We start from the raw sequence: 20,855 nt of genomic DNA on the forward strand, positions 1-20,855 counted from the left end.
TAAAGTAGGTAGTAATTTACACAATGGAATAATTATAACGTAACAAACTTACACAAATATATTGATTTGTAAATGTCGAAAGTCTGACTTCTACTGACTGAAGCAAATTTATTTATTTTGCAACTGTATATTTGTACATATTTTATGCGGAGAGGGGTTTACTAAGTTGCAAGAACGTGTCCCCAATACAATTCTCATTTTATGCTGTGATTAAAATATGTTTAAACTAAACTTAACTAGCAAATGGATGACATGTCATTCCTCAGTAGTCTGTGTGCAAGCTGATTCATACATGTTCATATACATAATATCAATTTATTACTATTCAAGTTTCAAGTTTTTTAACGTGGCTCGGAGGATGTAAAGCAAATAATGACAATCTCCTGGGCGATGTACATGTAGGTATGTGAACCCGCAAGGACTACCTTTATCAATTATTTTACGTGGAGATTGTGTCATGTCTGTATTGTTAGAATGATACTCTAACAACTGTACACATCGAAATTAATGACTGAAAGATCCATCCTCGGGTTAAAAATGATGGATTACATTAGGTACGTCTATTCGACAAATAGGTTAATTGATTTATCAAACAATAGTAGCTTAGCTAGGAGTCCATTGCAATAACATTGAGTTACAAGTTACAAAGAGAGCTCTGTGCAACCGGACCCTGAAATTATGTCGATTTGCATTGGAGGTTTACTTAATTTGATAAGGAGCACATGACCGTTTCCTTGAAACAAATGAGACAATTCAATCGTATTTATACATTATATTTTGACGAAGAATTCAAATACAACAAATGAGTGACAGATCTCCTGTGCAATGTCAAAGGAAAAAACCCAGTCGTCAGCAAATGCAGCATAGATTTCCCATGCATGGGAAAGGAGAATACTTAATACATAACATTATATACAATGTTTTTATTAATATCAAAAGAGGGGCGTGGATATTCTTTACCTACATTGCATATACTATTAGTTATTGTGTATTCTCGATCTCTGTGAAGTTCTCACAGTTAAAGAAATAATAATAAATAAATGAAAACCATGTTAACTTATGCAATATTTGTACAATGTATGATTAACATATGGATCATTAATATAACATAAAATATTTCCTTTCATAGGAAGAAGTATATTTAATGACATAAATGAATAATTGTAACTGTCTGGATTCCTTTCATATGTCATAAAGAACTAACAACAACTTACTGAGAACTTTTGCTGGGATAATAACTCCTTACCCCAACAACAAAAACAGAATCCATCATGATAACGGCACGAAATCATAATTCAAAGCATACACAAATAATATCCGGTATCTTCGGGCATGTCTTGTTGAGTTTCAAAGAACATCAGAATGTATGATAAATTTGTTGCCATCAATTATTGCTGAAATATATCTGATTTGATCAAATTTGAAAGGATGGAAAATCTATAATGTAAAGGGTTTTGTCACTAACGTAAATATTCTCTTTGACCTTATACGAAGAGTATTCTAAGATCATTTAACTCGGCAATCGTTGGTGGATTGCGCCAAGCAACCTTGATACCAAATTTGGTACCTCACGTATAATGCGGTACATAATTTTCGAAACAGATAATTACGTTTTTCATAAGTTATCACTAATTTGTGACTTATATACGGACAAAAATTACCTCAGAGGATAAAGTTCTCATGGGGGTTTAAGATGATTAAAATAATTCCAGCTAACATCAAGCACTGTAATAAAATATTGAAATTATAGCATACCTTCTTAACATTCCAATGAAAAGAATAGTGACTAACTAAGAAACCAAATTATATTAATCTCCGATACTATGCCCTCATCATCACACACACACACACACACACACACACACACACACACACACACACACACACACACACACACACACACACACACACACACACACACACACACACACACACACACACACACACACACACACACACACACACACACACACACATACATACAAACACATACATACAAACACATACACACATAGGTATGTATGTGTGTGTGTGTGTGTGTGAGAGAGAGAAAGAGAGAGTGTATGTATGAGTGTATACATGTACGTATGTATGAGTGTATACATGTACGTATGTATGAGTGTATACATGTACGTATGTATGAGTGTATACATGTACGTATGTATGTGTGTGCGCGCATGTAGGTGTGTATGTAATGGCAGTAAATGTGAGCTCTATATCATTGGTATCACATTTATGACTGCACTTCTACATACTCTAGATGACAGTATCATGTACGTAGATGAAAGTATGTAAGTGGACGATAGTATCTAGATGGCATACTATCATCTACGTAGTAGATACTATCATATCAACAACAATATGGGTAAGGTGGTGTGTTTTATTAAAAAGAAATTCTACATATTAATTTTTCGACAGATTACTCAAAAACACTTTAGCATTTGATAATTTTGCGGACTTTTGGGTTCATCCCATGTTGAATGAACTCTTTACAGAAGATATTATAATACATTAACCTGGCTCAAGTAATCTTTAGAAAGAAAAGTTTGAAAACTGAGAGTGCCGAAAATGGATTTTGGTTGTGAATAGGGGGGTGAAAAAAAAGAGAAATGTAATGTCTGGCGGTGATAAGAAACAAGGAATTTTTTACATGGCCTAAGCTGGATATTTTACCCGATTCAAGATAATATTATTTGGGTAAATTTACAGCTCAAGGGAATACATAAAAAATATTGATTAATATTGATAATAATCAGAAAGAAACGCATTTTGCACTGGTGAACACATAAAAGCAAACATTCAACTGGCTTGACATGTCCCCAACAAGTAACGGATTAAGTAAAGATGTATAAAGCAAAGTTTACTATTCAAGATCCCTTTACATATCAATAGTTGTATAAGGATTACTGTTCACAAATATAATAACCGTGTGTGTCAAACATGCATGTTTTCTCACTGCATGACAAAAGTATCTCGAGCTATATTCATACCGAAAAATTATATATATCATTTTCACATTGTTGTATATATATTAACTCACTGGAGTGTTATTTCTGTAGGTTAAGTACGTGGTTATCAACACAATGTATTTATATATAAAAATATATGTTTGGGATGCTTTCCTTGCATTTAAAGTGTGTTAGCAGTAGTTCAAAAGAGCGATTCAGCATGAAACCAAATTTGAAATGGGGTAAAACAGTTGTTACATAGTGTATGAAATACCCCCTGAAGACATATATTGCAGCCTCAAACTCAATTTCAGAAAGAAAGTGATAAGGGTAGGCAATTAGAACTAGGTAAAAAAAAATCGGAGCAAAATATAAATTGATTTTTTGATAAGTCACCAGTCATTTCATTGGAATTTTAAGAGAGTATGTTATTACAGTGCTTGATGTTAGCCCAAATAACTTTAATCCTCTTAATCTTTCAGAGGAGGTTATGTTTTCAGGGGATTATTGTACGTATATATTTCGTATCAAGGCTTCTTGGCGCAATCCACCAACGATTGTCGAGTTTAATGATGTTCAAGTACGTTTCAAGGTCAAACAGAAAATTTACTTTAGTGACAAACATATTTTCATTATAAATTTTCAATTCCTTTCTATTTGGATACAAGCAGATATATTTCAGCAATTGATTGCAAGAAATTTCTGATAATTCGTATACTCTTTGAAACTGTACAAGAGATATCCGAATATACCGGATGTTATTTGTGTATGCACGGGATCTGTCAACTCATTTGTTGTATTTGAATTCTTCGTCAAAATAAAATGAATTGTATAAATATGATTAGATTACCTCGTTTGTTTCAAGAAAAGCATCATGTACTCCTTATCAACTCGTGTAGGATTTCCACTGCAAATCGACACACTGGTTTACCAGCCTGTGTTTGTACCCTTCGTCATCACTCGTTCAGTCGTGTCGAACTGGTCAACATACTGTTGAAGCAAGTCATTCAAAAAACATCTTGAATAGCCTTATAAGAGTATTGAAGTATTTCCGTAAGAATTTATTACATTTTACCGCAAGTAGAGATTATTACAATATACGTCAATTTTTATTACAATTTGCGTATTACAATTTACGTCAAATATTATTACAATTTACGTTGTTATTACAATTTACGTCAAAATTATTACAATTTGCTGCAAGTATTACAATTTACCTTTTTATTACAATTTACGTCGTAACATCCAATTTTGGCAAGAACTGGCTCACTTCTCGAACTTAAACATTTTGAGCTCCAAATACACTGCGAAAACGATATGGGGGATAAAAAAAATAAATTCTCCGATGTTGATGATTTTTAGCACCCCGGGTCTGGTAAAAATGCCCAAATTTGGCAAGAATTGGCTCACTTCTTAATTCAACAGTTTGAGCCCTTAATTCAAAATTTTGAGCTCAAAATACATTTTTGAACATCTGTGGAGACTGCGCAAACAATATGGGGAATAATGTTTTTTTCTCCAATTTTGATTACTTTGACAACCCTGTTTCTGGTGAAAATGCCCAATTTTGGCAAGAATTGGCTCAATTCTCAAACTTCGAAAAATTTTGAGCTCCAAATACACTTTTGAACATCTGTGGAGACTGCCAAACGATATGGGGAATAAATATTTTTTTCCCGATTTTGATGATTTTGACCACTCCGGGTCTGTTGAAACTGCCCAATTTTCGCAAGAATTGGCTCAATTCTCAAACTTCACAATTTTGAGCTCCAAATACACTTTTGAGCATCTGTGGAGACTGCGCTAATGATATAGGGAAAAAAAAAATTCTCCGATTTTGATGATTTTGACAACCCCGTTTTTGGCGAAAATGCCCAGTTTTGGCAAGAATTGGCTCAATTCTCAAAATTCAAATTTTTGAGCTCCAAATACACTTTTGAACATCTGTGGAGACTGCGCAAGCGATATGGGGAATAAAAAAAAAAATCCGATTTTGATGATTTTGACCACCCAGGATCTGTTGAAAATGCCCAATTTTGGCAAGAATTGGCTCACTTCTAGAAAGTCAAAATTTTGAGCTCGAAATACACTTTTGAACACCTGTGAAGACTGCGCAAACGATATGGGGAATAAAAATCTTTCTCCGATTTTGATGATTTTGAGCACCCCGGGTTTCCTGAAAATGCCCAATGTTGGCAAGAATTGGCTCACTTCTCAATTCAAAAGTTTGAGCTCAAAATGCAAAATTTTGAGCTCCAAATACATTTTGGAACATTTGTGGAGACTGCGCAAACGTCATGGGGAATAAATATTTTTTTTCCGATTTTGATGATTTTGACCGCCCCGGGTCTGTTGAAAATGCCCAATTTTGGCAAGAATTGGCTCACTTCTCAAAATTCAACATTTTGAGCTCAAAATACAATTTTGAACATCTGTGGAGACTGCAAATTTTGAGCTCCAAACAAATTTGTGAAAATCTGTGGGGACTACGCTTATTATATGGAGAATAAAATATTTTCTCCGATTTTGATGATTTTGAGAACCCCGGGTCTGGTGAAAATGCCCAATTTTGGCAAGAATTGGCTCACTTCTCAAACTTCAAAATTTTGAGCTCAAAATACACTTTTGAACATCTGTTGAGACTGCGCAAACGATATGGGGAATAAAAACACTTTTCTCCGATTTTGATGATTTTGACCACCCCGGCTCTTGTGAAAATGCCCAATTTTGGCAAGAATTGGCTCAATTCTCAAACTTCAAAAATTTTGAGCTCCAAATACACGTTTAAAAATCTGTGGAGACTGCACAAACGATATGGGGAATAAAAAAAACTTTCTCTGATGTTGATGATTTTGACCATCCCGGGCCTGGGTCGACCCTCATGAAAAGAATTGGCGCAATTGCATCAAAAATCATGACTTGAGGCCGAACTATAAATACATCAGCGATTCGAACTATTTCACATACATGTCTTTTACGCCATGAGAGCTATTCTCAAAAGTTTTTTGTTATTTTTATAATTTTTTATTTGTTCCAATCATTTTACATTTATTTGATAAAATGTAACATTCCAGTACGTAGGTAAGTAGTCAGCTAAATAGATGATGGCATGTTGACCAAAATTTATAGAATAGGCCAATGTCACACTCAATAATCGCTGCACATTTAGTAAGGTTGTAGTAGTTTCTTATTTCGTTCTGAAAGACTTGAAATGACGAGAGTCTTTTGTTTAACTTACTTTTAAATATAGGGTCTTTTATCATCAAAAAGATGATATTTAGAGGGTCATTGCGTTTTTCTGGAAAGCCAATCATCACATGTTTCTTTGTAATTTCGATTTGGATGTTAACCTTTTGAAGTAGCCAAGCTTCAAGTTGACACCAGATTTGCTGAACCATATTACAGGACCAAAAAAGATGGATTGGGGTCTCGATATCAACTGAACAAAAACTGCAATTTCGACTTTCAACATAACCTAATTTACACAAGAAAACATTAGTCGGAAGTATATGATGGAGTATTTTGTATTGGAGCCATTGCAGTTTAGTGTCTCTCGTACATCGAAAAGGCATTCTATTGTATTGGGACCAGTTATCAATTGAGTCATCCGTTAGAATATTCTTTTCCCATTTCGTACAGTGTACATTTTTTGTAGTGACTTCTGAAATTAGTAAGTTGTAGAAGCATTTCGATCCATTTACAAATTTAAGTACATTTTCGATACATAGGGGTATAATTGGATTTTGCAACTGTTCAATTCTTCTAGTTCAACATTACTTGCCTTAAAATAGTGTTTTATGGCCACGATAAGGCCGTTATATAGTAGGAAGTTCGTTTTTATCTCGAAAGATTTTGAAAAGTTGTCAAACGACAGAAATTTTCCATCTTTGTCAAGGAGGTCATTTATGAAACGTACCCCCTTTTGATTCCAGGTGCTATAAAAAAACGGGCTTAAGCCAGATACATATATTACTGTTAAACCAAATATTATCGGCCAGTAAATGATTTGCGTTGTGTTCCAGTTGAGCGTTTAAGTCCCACCAGGCAGTCTAAATATCTTTGTACTAATTGTTAGGGGTAATTGGTAGTAGTTTATTTCTTAAGTAGTTACAGTTATGTTCTAATATATTGCCTGCACCTACCGGTAATTTGGGAAGATTAAGATTAAATAGATAACTCCACTTGGATTACGAAGTAAGAAAGCGTCTTATCATTGATATTTTTTTAGCCTGGATTGTTGCTTTAATGTTAGGGACATTGAACCCTCCATCCTTTTTTTCACAAATGATTTGGTTTCTCTTAATTTTGTCAGGCTTATTCTTCCAGATAAACTTAAACTAATTTCTTTCAAATGCATTAACAACATCAGTGTTTGGATTTGGTAGTGAACTGAATAAGTGATGTAGCTTAGGAATAATTAACGATTTTAAAATCGTGTTTCTGCCAAGCGGAGTAGGGTTGCGGGCTGACCAAATAGACATAAGCTGTTCACATATTCTAATCTTTTCTGTATAATTTGTTACTATCATATCATCAAGATCCTGGGTAAATGTAATTCCTAGAAGGTCAAAGTCACTTTGGTCCCAATTGAGATACAGTTGGGGCCATAATATCATTCCTGAGCGTTTTTTGCATCCAATCCATATGAGACGCGTTTTTTCAATGTTAAGTTTTAGACCTGAAAATCTGTTAGTGTTAGTGTCTCAAAAGTGTTAGTTTCAGAACAAAAATATTTGGTGTGTGGATGCATTCTTACATGGTCGACCCTCATGAAAAATATTGGCGCAATTGCATAAAAATTCATGACTTGAGGTCGAAGTATAAATACATCAACGATTCGAACTTTTTCACATGCATGACTTTTACGCCATGAGAGCTATTCTCCAAAGTATTAGTTTAGTTTCAGAAAAAAAATATTTGGTGTGTGGATGCATTCTTACATGGTCGACCCTCATAAAAAGAATTGGTGCAATTGCATAAAAATTCATGACTTGAGGTCGAAGTATAAATACATCAACGATTCGAACTTTTTCACATGCATGACTTTTACGCCATGAGAGCTATTCTCCAAAGTATTAGTTTAGTTTCAGAACAAAAATATTTGGTGTGTGGATGCATTCTTACATGGTCAACCCTCATGAAAAGAATTGGTGCAATTGCATAAAAATTCATGACTTGAGGTCGAAGTATAAATACATCAACGATTCGAACTTTTTCACATGCATGACTTTTACGCCATGAGAGCTATTCTCCAAAGTATTAGTTTCAGAACAAAAATATTTGGTGTGTGGATGCATTCTTACATGGTCGACCCTCATGTTAAAAATTGTTGCAATCGCATAAAAATTGCTGACTTGAGGTCGAACTATAAATACATCAACGATTCGAACTTTTTCACATGCATGACTTTTACGCCATGAGAGCTATTCTCCAAAGTATTAGTTTCAGAACAAAAATATTTGGTGTGTGGATGCATTCTTACATGGTCGACCCTCATGAAAAAAATTGTTGCAATCGGATAAAAATTCATGACTTGAGGTCGAACTATAAATACATCAGCGATTCGAACTTTTTCACATGCATGACTTTTACGCCATGAGAGCTATTCTCCAAAGTATTAGTTTCAGAACAAAAATATTTGGTGTGTGGATGCATTCTTACATGGTCGACCCTCATGAAAAAAATTGGTGCAATTGCATAAAAATTTATGACTTGAGGTCGAAGTATAAATACATCAACGATTCGAACTTTTTCACATGCATGACTTTTACGCCATGAGAGCTATTCTCCAAAGTATTAGTTTCAGAACAAAAATATTTGGTGTGTGGATGCATTCTTACATGGTCGACCCTCATGAAAAAAATTGTCGCAATTGCATAAAAATTCATGACTTGAGGTGGAAGTATAAATACATCAGCGATTCGAACTTTTTCACATGCATGACTTTTACGCCATGAGAGCTATTCTCCAAAGTATTAGTTTCAGAACAAAAATATTTGGTGTGTGGATGCATTCTTACATGGTCGACCCTCATGAAAAAAATTGTTGCAATTGCATAAAAATTTATGACTTGAGGTCGAAGTATAAATACATCAACGATTCGAACTTTTTCACATGCATGACTTTTACGCCATGAGAGCTATTCTCCAAAGTATTAGTTTCAGAACAAAAATATTTGGTGTGTGGATGCATTCTTACATGGTCGACCCTCATGAAAAAAATTGGTGCAACTGCATAAAAATTCATGACTTGAGGTCGAAGTATAAATACATCAACGATTCGAACTTTTTCACATGCATGACTTTTACGCCATGAGAGCTATTCTCCAAAGTATTAGTTTCAGAACAAAAATATTTGGTGTGTGGATGCATTCTTACATGGTCGACCCTCATGAGAAAAATTGTCGCAATTGCATATAAATTCATGACTTGAGGTTGAAGTATAAATACATCAACGATTCGAACTTTTTCACATGCATGACTTTTACGCCATGAGAGCTATTCTCCAAAGTATTAGTTTCAGAACAAAAATATTTGGTGTGTGGATGCATTCTTACATGGTCGACCCTCATGAAAAAAATTGGTGCAATCGCATAAAAATTGCTGACTTGAGGTCGAAGTACAAATACATCAACGATTCGAACTTTTTCACATGCATGACTTTTACGCCATGAGAGCTATTCTCCAAAGTATTAGTTTCAGAACAAAAATATTTGGTGTGTGGATGCATTCTTACATGGTCAACCCTCATGAGAAAAATTGTCGCAATTGCATAAAAATTCATGACTTGAGGTCGAAGTATAAATACATCAACGATTCGAACTTTTTCACATGCATGACTTTTACGCCATGAGAGCTATTCTCCAAAGTATTAGTTTCAGAACAAAAATATTTGGTGTGTGGATGCATTCTTACATGGTCGACCCACATGAAAAAAATTGTTGCAATCGCATTAAAATTCATGACTTGAGGTCGAAGTATAAATACATCAGCGATTCGAACTTTTTCACATGCATGACTTTTACGCCATGAGAGCTATTCTCCAAAGTATTAGTTTAGAACAAAAATATTTGGTGTGTGGATGCATTCTTACATGGTCGACCCTCATGTTAAAAATTGTTGCAATCGCATAAAAATTCATGACTTGAGTTTGAAGTATAAATACATCCGCGATTCAAACTTTTTCACATGCATGACTTTTACGCCATGAGAGCTATTCTCCAAAGTATTAGTTTCAGAACAAAAATATTTGGTGTGTGGATGCATTCTTACATGGTCGACCCTCATGAGAAAAATTGTTGCAATCGCATAAAAATTCATGACTTGAGGTCGAACTATAAATACATCAGCGATTCGAACTTTTTCACATGCATGACTTTTACGCCATGAGAGCTATTCTCCAAAGTATTAGTTTCAGAACAAAAATATTTGGTGTGTGGATGCATTCTTACCTGGTCGACCCTCATGAAAAAAATTGGTGCAATCGCATAAAAATTCATGACTTGAGGTCGAACTATAAATACATCAACGATTCGAACTTTTTCACATGCATGACTTTTACGCCATGAGAGCTATTCTCCAAAGTATTAGTTTCAGAACAAAAATATTTGGTGTGTGGATGCATTCTTACATGGTCGACCCTCATGAAAAAAATTGTCGCAATCGCATAAAAATTCATGACTTGAGGTCGAAGTATAAATACATCAACGATTCGAACTTTTTCACATGCATGACGTTTACGCCATGAGAGCTATTCTCCAAAGTATTAGTTTCAGAACAAAAATATTTGGTGTGTGGATGCATTCTTACATGGTCGACGCTCATGAAAAAAATTGTCGCAATTGCATAAAAATTCATGACTTGAGGTCGAAGTATAAATACATCAACGATTCGAACTTTTTCACATGCATGACTTTTACGCCATGAGAGCTATTCTCCAAAGTATTAGTTTCAGAACAAAAATATTTGGTGTGTGGATGCATTCTTACATGGTCGACCCTCATGTTAAAAATTGTTGCAATCGCATAAAAATTCATGACTTGAGGTCGAACTATAAATACATCAGCGATTCGAACTTTTTCACATGCATGACTTTTACGCCATGAGAGCTATTCTCCAAAGTATTAGTTTCAGAACAAAAATATTTGGTGTGTGGATGCATTCTTACATGGTCGACCCTCATGAAAATAATTGGTGCAATCGCATAAAAATTCATGACTTGAGGTCGAAGTATAAATACATCAGCGATTCGAGCTTTTTCACATGCATGACTTTTACGCCATGAGAGCTATTCTCCAAAGTATTAGTTTCAGAGCAAAAATATTTGGTGTGTGGATGCATTCTTACATGGTCGACCCTCATGAAAAGAATTGTCGCAATTGCATAAAAATTCATGACTTGATTTCGAAGTATAAATACATCAGCGATTCGAACTTTTTCACATGCATGACTTTTACGCCATGAGAGCTATTCTCCAAAGTATTAGTTTCAGAACAAAAATATTTGGTGTGTGGATGCATTCTTACATGGTCGACCCTCATAAAAATAATTGGTGCAATCGCATAAAAATTCATGACTTGAGGTCGAACTATAAATACATCAGCGATTCGAACTTTTTCACATGCATGACTTTTACGCCATGAGAGCTATTCTCCAAAGTATTAGTTTCAGAACAAAAATATTTGGTGTGTGGATGCATTCTTACATGGTCAACCCTCATGAAAAGAATTGTCGCAATTGCATAAAAATTCATGACTTGAGGTCGAAGTATAAATACATCAGCGATTCGAACTTTTTCACATGCATGACTTTTACGCCATGAGAGCTATTCTCCAAAGTATTAGTTTCAGAACAAAAATATTTGGTGTGTGGATGCATTCTTACATGGTCGACCCTCATGAAAAGAATTGTCGCAATTGCATAAAAATTCATGACTTGAGGTCGAAGTATAAATACATCAGCGATTCGAACTTTTTCACATGCATGACTTTTACGCCATGAGAGCTATTCTCCAAAGTATTAGTTTCAGAACAAAAATATTTGGTGTGTGGATGCATTCTTACATGGTCGACCCTCATGAAAAAAATTGTTGCAATTGCATAAAAATTTATGACTTGAGGTCGAAGTATAAATACATCAACGATTCGAACTTTTTCACATGCATGACTTTTACGCCATGAGAGCTATTCTCCAAAGTATTAGTTTCAGAACAAAAATATTTGGTGTGTGGATGCATTCTTACATGGTCAACCCTCATGAAAAAAATTGGTGCAACTGCATAAAAATTCATGACTTGAGGTCGAAGTATAAATACATCAACGATTCGAACTTTTTCACATGCATGACTTTTACGCCATGAGAGCTATTCTCCAAAGTATTAGTTTCAGAACAAAAATATTTGGTGTGTGGATGCATTCTTACATGGTCGACCCTCATGAGAAAAATTGTCGCAATTGCATATAAATTCATGACTTGAGGTCGAAGTATAAATACATCAACGATTCGAACTTTTTCACATGCATGACTTTTACGCCATGAGAGCTATTCTCCAAAGTATTAGTTTCAGAACAAAAATATTTGGTGTGTGGATGCATTCTTACATGGTCGACCCTCATGAAAAAAATTGGTGCAATCGCATAAAAATTCATGACTTGAGGTCGAACTATAAATACATCAACGATTCGAACTTTTTCACATGCATGACTTTTACGCCATGAGAGCTATTCTCCAAAGTATTAGTTTCAGAACAAAAATATTTGGTGTGTGGATGCATTCTTACATGGTCGACCCTCATGAGAAAAATTGTCGCAATTGCATAAAAATTCATGACTTGAGGTCGAAGTATAAATACATCAGCGATTCGAACTTTTCACATGCATGACTTTTACGCCATGAGAGCTATTCTCCAAAGTATTAGTTTCAGAACAAAAATATTTGGTGTGTGGATGCATTCTTACATGGTCGACCCTCATGTTAAAAATTGTTGCATGGTCGACCCTCATGAAAAAAATTGTTGCAATCGCATTAAAATTCATGACTTGAGGTCGAACTATAAATACATCAGCGATTCGAACTTTTTCACATGCATGACTTTTACGCCATGAGAGCTATTCTCCAAAGTATTAGTTTCAGAGCAAAAATATTTGGTGTGTGGATGCATTCTTACATGGTCGACCCTCATGAGAAGAATTGTCGCAATTGCATAAAAATTCATGACTTGATTTCGAAGTATAAATACATCAGCGATTCGAACTTTTTCACATGCATGACTTTTACGCCATGAGAGCTATTCTCCAAAGTATTAGTTTCAGAACAAAAATATTTGGTGTGTGGATGCATTCTTACATGGTCGACCCTCATAAAAATAATTGGTGCAATCGCATAAAAATTCATGACTTGAGGTCGAACTATAAATACATCAGCGATTCGAACTTTTTCACATGCATGACTTTTACGCCATGAGAGCTATTCTCCAAAGTATTAGTTTCAGAACAAAAATATTTGGTGTGTCGATGCATTCTTACATGGTCGACCCTCATGAAAAAAATTTTTGCAATCGCATAAAAATTCATGACTTGAGGTCGAACTATAAATACATCAGCGATTCGAACTTTTTCACATGCATGACTTTTACGCCATGAGAGCTATTCTCCAAAGTATTAGTTTCAGAACAAAAATATTTGGTGTGTGGATGCATTCTTACATGGTCGACCCTCATGAAAATAATTGGTGCAATCGCATAAAAATTCATGACTTGAGGTCGAAGTATAAATACATCAGCGATTCGAGCTTTTTCACATGCATGACTTTTACGCCATGAGAGCTATTCTCCAAAGTATTAGTTTCAGAGCAAAAATATTTGGTGTGTGGATGCATTCTTACATGGTCGACCCTCATGAAAAGAATTGTCGCAATTGCATAAAAATTCATGACTTGATTTCGAAGTATAAATACATCAGCGATTCGAACTTTTTCACATGCATGACTTTTACGCCATGAGAGCTATTCTCCAAAGTATTAGTTTCAGAACAAAAATATTTGGTGTGTGGATGCATTCTTACATGGTCGACCCTCATAAAAATAATTGGTGCAATCGCATAAAAATTCATGACTTGAGGTCGAACTATAAATACATCAGCGATTCGAACTTTTTCACATGCATGACTTTTACGCCATGAGAGCTATTCTCCAAAGTATTAGTTTCAGAACAAAAATATTTGGTGTGTGGATGCATTCTTACATGGTCAACCCTCATGAAAAGAATTGTCGCAATTGCATAAAAATTCATGACTTGAGGTCGAAGTATAAATACATCAGCGATTCGAACTTTTTCACATGCATGACTTTTACGCCATGAGAGCTATTCTCCAAAGTATTAGTTTCAGAACAAAAATATTTGGTGTGTGGATGCATTCTTACATGGTCGACCCTCATGAAAAGAATTGTCGCAATTGCATAAAAATTCATGACTTGAGGTCGAAGTATAAATACATCAGCGATTCGAACTTTTTCACATGCATGACTTTTACGCCATGAGAGCTATTCTCCAAAGTATTAGTTTCAGAACAAAAATATTTGGTGTGTGGATGCATTCTTACATGGTCGACCCTCATGAAAAAAATTGGTGCAATTGCATAAAAATTTATGACTTGAGGTCGAAGTATAAATACATCAACGATTCGAACTTTTTCACATGCATGACTTTTACGCCATGAGAGCTATTCTCCAAAGTATTAGTTTCAGAACAAAAATATTTGGTGTGTGGATGCATTCTTACATGGTCAACCCTCATGAAAAAAATTGGTGCAACTGCATAAAAATTCATGACTTGAGGTCGAAGTATAAATACATCAACGATTTGAACTTTTTCACATGCATGACTTTTACGCCATGAGAGCTATTCTCCAAAGTATTAGTTTCAGAACAAAAATATTTGGTGTGTGGATGCATTCTTACATGGTCGACCCTCATGAGAAAAATTGTCGCAATTGCATAAAAATTCATGACTTGAGGTCGAAGTATAAATACATCAACGATTCGAACTTTTTCACATGCATGACTTTTACGCCATGAGAGCTATTCTCCAAAGTATTAGTTTCAGAACAAAAATATTTGGTGTGTGGATGCATTCTTACATGGTCGACCCTCATGAAAAAAATTGGTGCAATCGCATAAAAATTCATGACTTGAGGTCGAACTATAAATACATCAACGATTCGAACTTTTTCACATGCATGACTTTTACGCCATGAGAGCTATTCTCCAAAGTATTAGTTTCAGAACAAAAATATTTGGTGTGTGGATGCATTCTTACATGGTCGACCCTCATGAGAAAAATTGTCGCAATTGCATAAAAATTTATGACTTGAGGTCGAAGTATAAATACATCAACGATTCGAACTTTTTCACATGCATGACTTTTACGCCATGAGAGCTATTCTCCAAAGTATTAGTTTCAGAACAAAAATATTTGGTGTGTGGATGCATTCTTACATGGTCGACCCACATGAAAAAATTGTTGCAATCGCATTAAAATTCATGACTTGAGGTCGAACTATAAATACATCAGCGATTCGAACTTTTTCACATGCATGACTTTTACGCCATGAGAGCTATTCTCCAAAGTATTAGTTTCAGAACAAAAATATTTGGTGTGTGGATGCATTCTTACATGGTCGACCCTCATGTTAAAAATTGTTGCAATCGCATAAAAATTCATGACTTGAGTTTGAAGTATAAATACATCCGCGATTCGAACTTTTTCACATGCATGACTTTTACGCCATGAGAGCTATTCTCCAAAGTATTAGTTTCAGAACAAAAATATTTGGTGTGTGGATGCATTTTTACATGGTCGACCCTCATGAAAAGAATTGTCGCAATTGCATAAAAATTCATGACTTGAGGTCGAAGTATAAATACATCAGCGATTCGAACTTTTCACATGCATGACTTTTACGCCATGAGAGCTATTCTCCAAAGTATTAGTTTCAGAACAAAAATATTTGGTGTGTGGATGCATTCTTACATGGTCGACCCTCATGTTAAAAATTGTTGCATGGTCGACCCTCATGAAAAAAATTGTTGCAATCGCATTAAAATTCATGACTTGAGGTCGAACTATAAATACATCAGCGATTCGAACTTTTTCACATGCATGACTTTTACGCCATGAGAGCTATTCTCCAAAGTATTAGTTTCAGAACAAAAATATTTGGTGTGTGGATGCATTCTTACATGGTCGACCCTCATGAAAAGAATTGTCGCAATTGCATAAAAATTCATGACTTGAGGTCGAAGTATAAATACATCAGCGATTCGAACTTTTCACATGCATGACTTTTACGCCATGAGAGCTATTCTCCAAAGTATTAGTTTCAGAACAAAAACATTTGGTGTGTGGATGCATTCTTACATGGTCGACCCTCATGAAAAAAATTGGTGCAATCGGATAAAAATTCATGACTTGAGGTCGAACTATAAATACATCAGCGATTCGAACTTTTTCACATGCATGACTTTTACGCCATGAGAGCTATTCTCCAAAGTATTAGTTTCAGAACAAAAACATTTGGTGTGTGGATGCATTCTTACATGGTCGACCCTCATGAAAAAAATTGTTGCAATCGCATAAAAATTCATGACTTGAGGTGGAAGTATAAATACATCAGCGATTCGAACTTTTTCACATGCATGACTTTTACGCCATGAGAGCTATTCTCCAAAGTATTAGTTTCAGAACAAAAATATTTGGTGTGTGGATGCATTCTTACATGGTCGACCCTCATGAAAAAAATTGGTGCAATCGCATAAAAATTCATGACTTGAGGTCGAAGTATAAATACATCAACGATTCGAACTTTTTCACATGCATGACTTTTACGCCATGAGAGCTATTCTCCAAAGTATTAGTTTCAGAACAAAAATATTTGGTGTGTGGATGCATTCTTACATGGTCGACCCTCATGAAAAATATTGGCGCAATTGCATAAAAATTCATGACTTGAGGTCGAAGTATAAATACATCAACGATTCGAACTTTTTCACATGCATGACTTTTACGCCATGAGAGCTATTCTCCAAAGTATTAGTTTCAGAACAAAAATATTTGGTGTGTGGATGCATTCTTACATGGTCGACCCTCATGAAAAAAATTGGTGCAATCGCATAAAAATTCATGACTTGAGGTCGAACTATAAATACATCAACGATTCGAACTTTTTCACATGCATGACTTTTACGCCATGAGAGCTATTCTCCAAAGTATTAGTTTCAGAACAAAAATATTTGGTGTGTGGATGCATTCTTACATGGTCGACCCTCATGAGAAAAATTGTCGCAATTGCATAAAAATTCATGACTTGAGGTCGAAGTATAAATACATCAACGATTCGAACTTTTTCACATGCATGACTTTTACGCCATGAGAGCTATTCTCCAAAGTATTAGTTTCAGAACAAAAATATTTGGTCTGTGGATGCATTCTTACATGGTCGACCCACATGAAAAAATTGTTGCAATCGCATTAAAATTCATGACTTGAGGTCGAACTATAAATACATCAGCGATTCGAACTTTTTCACATGCATGACTTTTACGCCATGAGAGCTATTCTCCAAAGTATTAGTTTCAGAACAAAAATATTTGGTGTGTGGATGCATTCTTACATGGTCGACCCTCATGTTAAAAATTGTTGCAATCGCATAAAAATTCATGACTTGAGTTTGAAGTATAAATACATCCGCGATTCGAACTTTTTCACATGCATGACTTTTACGCCATGAGAGCTATTCTCCAAAGTATTAGTTTCAGAACAAAAATATTTGGTGTGTGGATGCATTCTTACATGGTCGACCCTCACGAAAAGAATTGTCGCAATTGCATAAAAATTCATGACTTGAGGTCGAACTATAAATACATCAGCGATTCGAACTTTTCACATGCATGACTTTTACGCCATGAGAGCTATTCTCCAAAGTATTAGTTTCAGAACAAAAATATTTGGTGTGTGGATGCATTCTTACATGGTCGACCCTCATGTTAAAAATTGTTGCATGGTCGACCCTCATGAAAAAAATTGTTGCAATCGCATTAAAATTCATGACTTGAGGTCGAACTATAAATACATCAGCGATTCGAACTTTTTCACATGCATGACTTTTACGCCATGAGAGCTATTCTCCAAAGTATTAGTTTCAGAACAAAAATATTTGGTGTGTGGATGCATTCTTACATGGTCGACCCTCATGAAAAGAATTGTCGCAATTGCATAAAAATTCATGACTTGAGGTCGAAGTATAAATACATCAGCGATTCGAACTTTTCACATGCATGACTTTTACGCCATGAGAGCTATTCTCCAAAGTATTAGTTTCAGAACAAAAATATTTGGTGTGTGGATGCATTCTTACATGGTCGACCCTCATGTTAAAAATTGTTGCAATCGCATAAAAATTCATGACTTGAGGTCGAAGTATAAATACATCAACGATTCGAACTTTTTCACATGCATGACTTTTACGCCATGAGAGCTATTCTCCAAAGTATTAGTTTCAGAACAAAAATATTTGGTGTGTGGATGCATTCTTACATGGTCGACCCTCATGAGAAAAATTGTCGCAATTGCATATAAATTCATGACTTGAGGTCGAAGTATAAATACATCAACGATTCGAACTTTTTCACATGCATGACTTTTACGCCATGAGAGCTATTCTCCAAAGTATTAGTTTCAGAACAAAAATATTTGGTGTGTGGATGCATTCTTACATGGTCGACCCTCATGAAAAAAATTGGTGCAATCGCATAAAAATTCATGACTTGAGGTCGAACTATAAATACATCAACGATTCGAACTTTTTCACATGCATGACTTTTACGCCATGAGAGCTATTCTCCAAAGTATTAGTTTCAGAACAAAAATATTTGGTGTGTGGATGCATTCTTACATGGTCGACCCTCATGAAAAGAATTGTCGCAATTGCATAAAAATTCATGACTTGAGGTCGAAGTATAAATACATCAGCGATTCGAACTTTTCACATGCATGACTTTTACGCCATGAGAGCTATTCTCCAAAGTATTAGTTTCAGAACAAAAATATTTGGTGTGTGGATGCATTCTTACATGGTCGACCCTCATGTTAAAAATTGTTGCAATCGCATAAAAATTCATGACTTGAGGTCGAAGTATAAATACATCAACGATTCGAACTTTTTCACATGCATGACTTTTACGCCATGAGAGCTATTCTCCAAAGTATTAGTTTCAGAACAAAAATATTTGGTGTGTGGATGCATTCTTACATGGTCGACCCTCATGAGAAAAATTGTCGCAATTGCATATAAATTCATGACTTGAGGTCGAAGTATAAATACATCAACGATTCGAACTTTTTCACATGCATGACTTTTACGCCATGAGAGCTATTCTCCAAAGTATTAGTTTCAAAACAAAAATATTTGGTGTGTGGATGCATTCTTACATGGTCGACCCTCATGAAAAAAATTGGTGCAATCGCATAAAAATTCATGACTTGAGGTCGAACTATAAATACATCAACGATTCGAACTTTTTCACATGCATGACTTTTACGCCATGAGAGCTATTCTCCAAAGTATTAGTTTCAGAACAAAAATATTTGGTGTGTGGATGCATTCTTACATGGTCGACCCTCATGTTAAAAATTGTCGCAATTGCATAAAAATTCATGACTTGAGGTCGAAGTATAAATACATCAACGATTCGAACTTTTTCACATGCATGACTTTTACGCCATGAGAGCTATTCTCCAAAGTATTAGTTTCAGAACAAAAATATTTGGTCTGTGGATGCATTCTTACATGGTCGACCCACATGAAAAAATTGTTGCAATCGCATTAAAATTCATGACTTGAGGTCGAACTATAAATACATCAGCGATTCGAACTTTTTCACATGCATGACTTTTACGCCATGAGAGCTATTCTCCAAAGTATTAGTTTCAGAACAAAAATATTTGGTGTGTGGATGCATTCTTACATGGTCGACCCTCATGTTAAAAATTGTTGCAATCGCATAAAAATTCATGACTTGAGTTTGAAGTATAAATACATCAGCGATTCGAACTTTTTCACATGCATGACTTTTACGCCATGAGAGCTATTCTCCAAAGTATTAGTTTCAGAACAAAAATATTTGGTGTGTGGATGCATTCTTACATGGTCGACCCTCATGAAAAGAATTGTCGCAATTGCATAAAAATTCATGACTTGAGGTCGAAGTATAAATACATCAGCGATTCGAACTTTTCACATGCATGACTTTTACGCCATGAGAGCTATTCTCCAAAGTATTAGTTTCAGAACAAAAATATTTGGTGTGTGGATGCATTCTTACATGGTCGACCCTCATGTTAAAAATTGTTGCATGGTCGACCCTCATGAAAAAAATTGTTGCAATCGCATTAAAATTCATGACTTGAGGTCGAACTATAAATACATCAGCGATTCGAACTTTTTCACATGCATGACTTTTACGCCATGAGAGCTATTCTCCAAAGTATTAGTTTCAGAACAAAAATATTTGGTGTGTGGATGCATTCTTACATGGTCGACCCTCATGAAAAGAATTGTCGCAATTGCATAAAAATTCATGACTTGAGGTCGAAGTATAAATACATCAGCGATTCGAACTTTTCACATGCATGACTTTTACGCCATGAGAGCTATTCTCCAAAGTATTAGTTTCAGAACAAAAATATTTGGTGTGTGGATGCATTCTTACATGGTCGACCCTCATGTTAAAAATTGTTGCAATCGCATAAAAATTCATGACTTGAGGTCGAAGTATAAATACATCAACGATTCGAACTTTTTCACATGCATGACTTTTACGCCATGAGAGCTATTCTCCAAAGTATTAGTTTCAG

The sequence above is a fragment of the Haliotis cracherodii genome, unplaced genomic scaffold (genome assembly GCF_022045235.1).
Source record: "Haliotis cracherodii isolate W230 unplaced genomic scaffold, xgHalCrac1.p SCAF_20, whole genome shotgun sequence".
Taxonomy (NCBI): Eukaryota; Metazoa; Mollusca; class Gastropoda; order Lepetellida; family Haliotidae; genus Haliotis; species Haliotis cracherodii.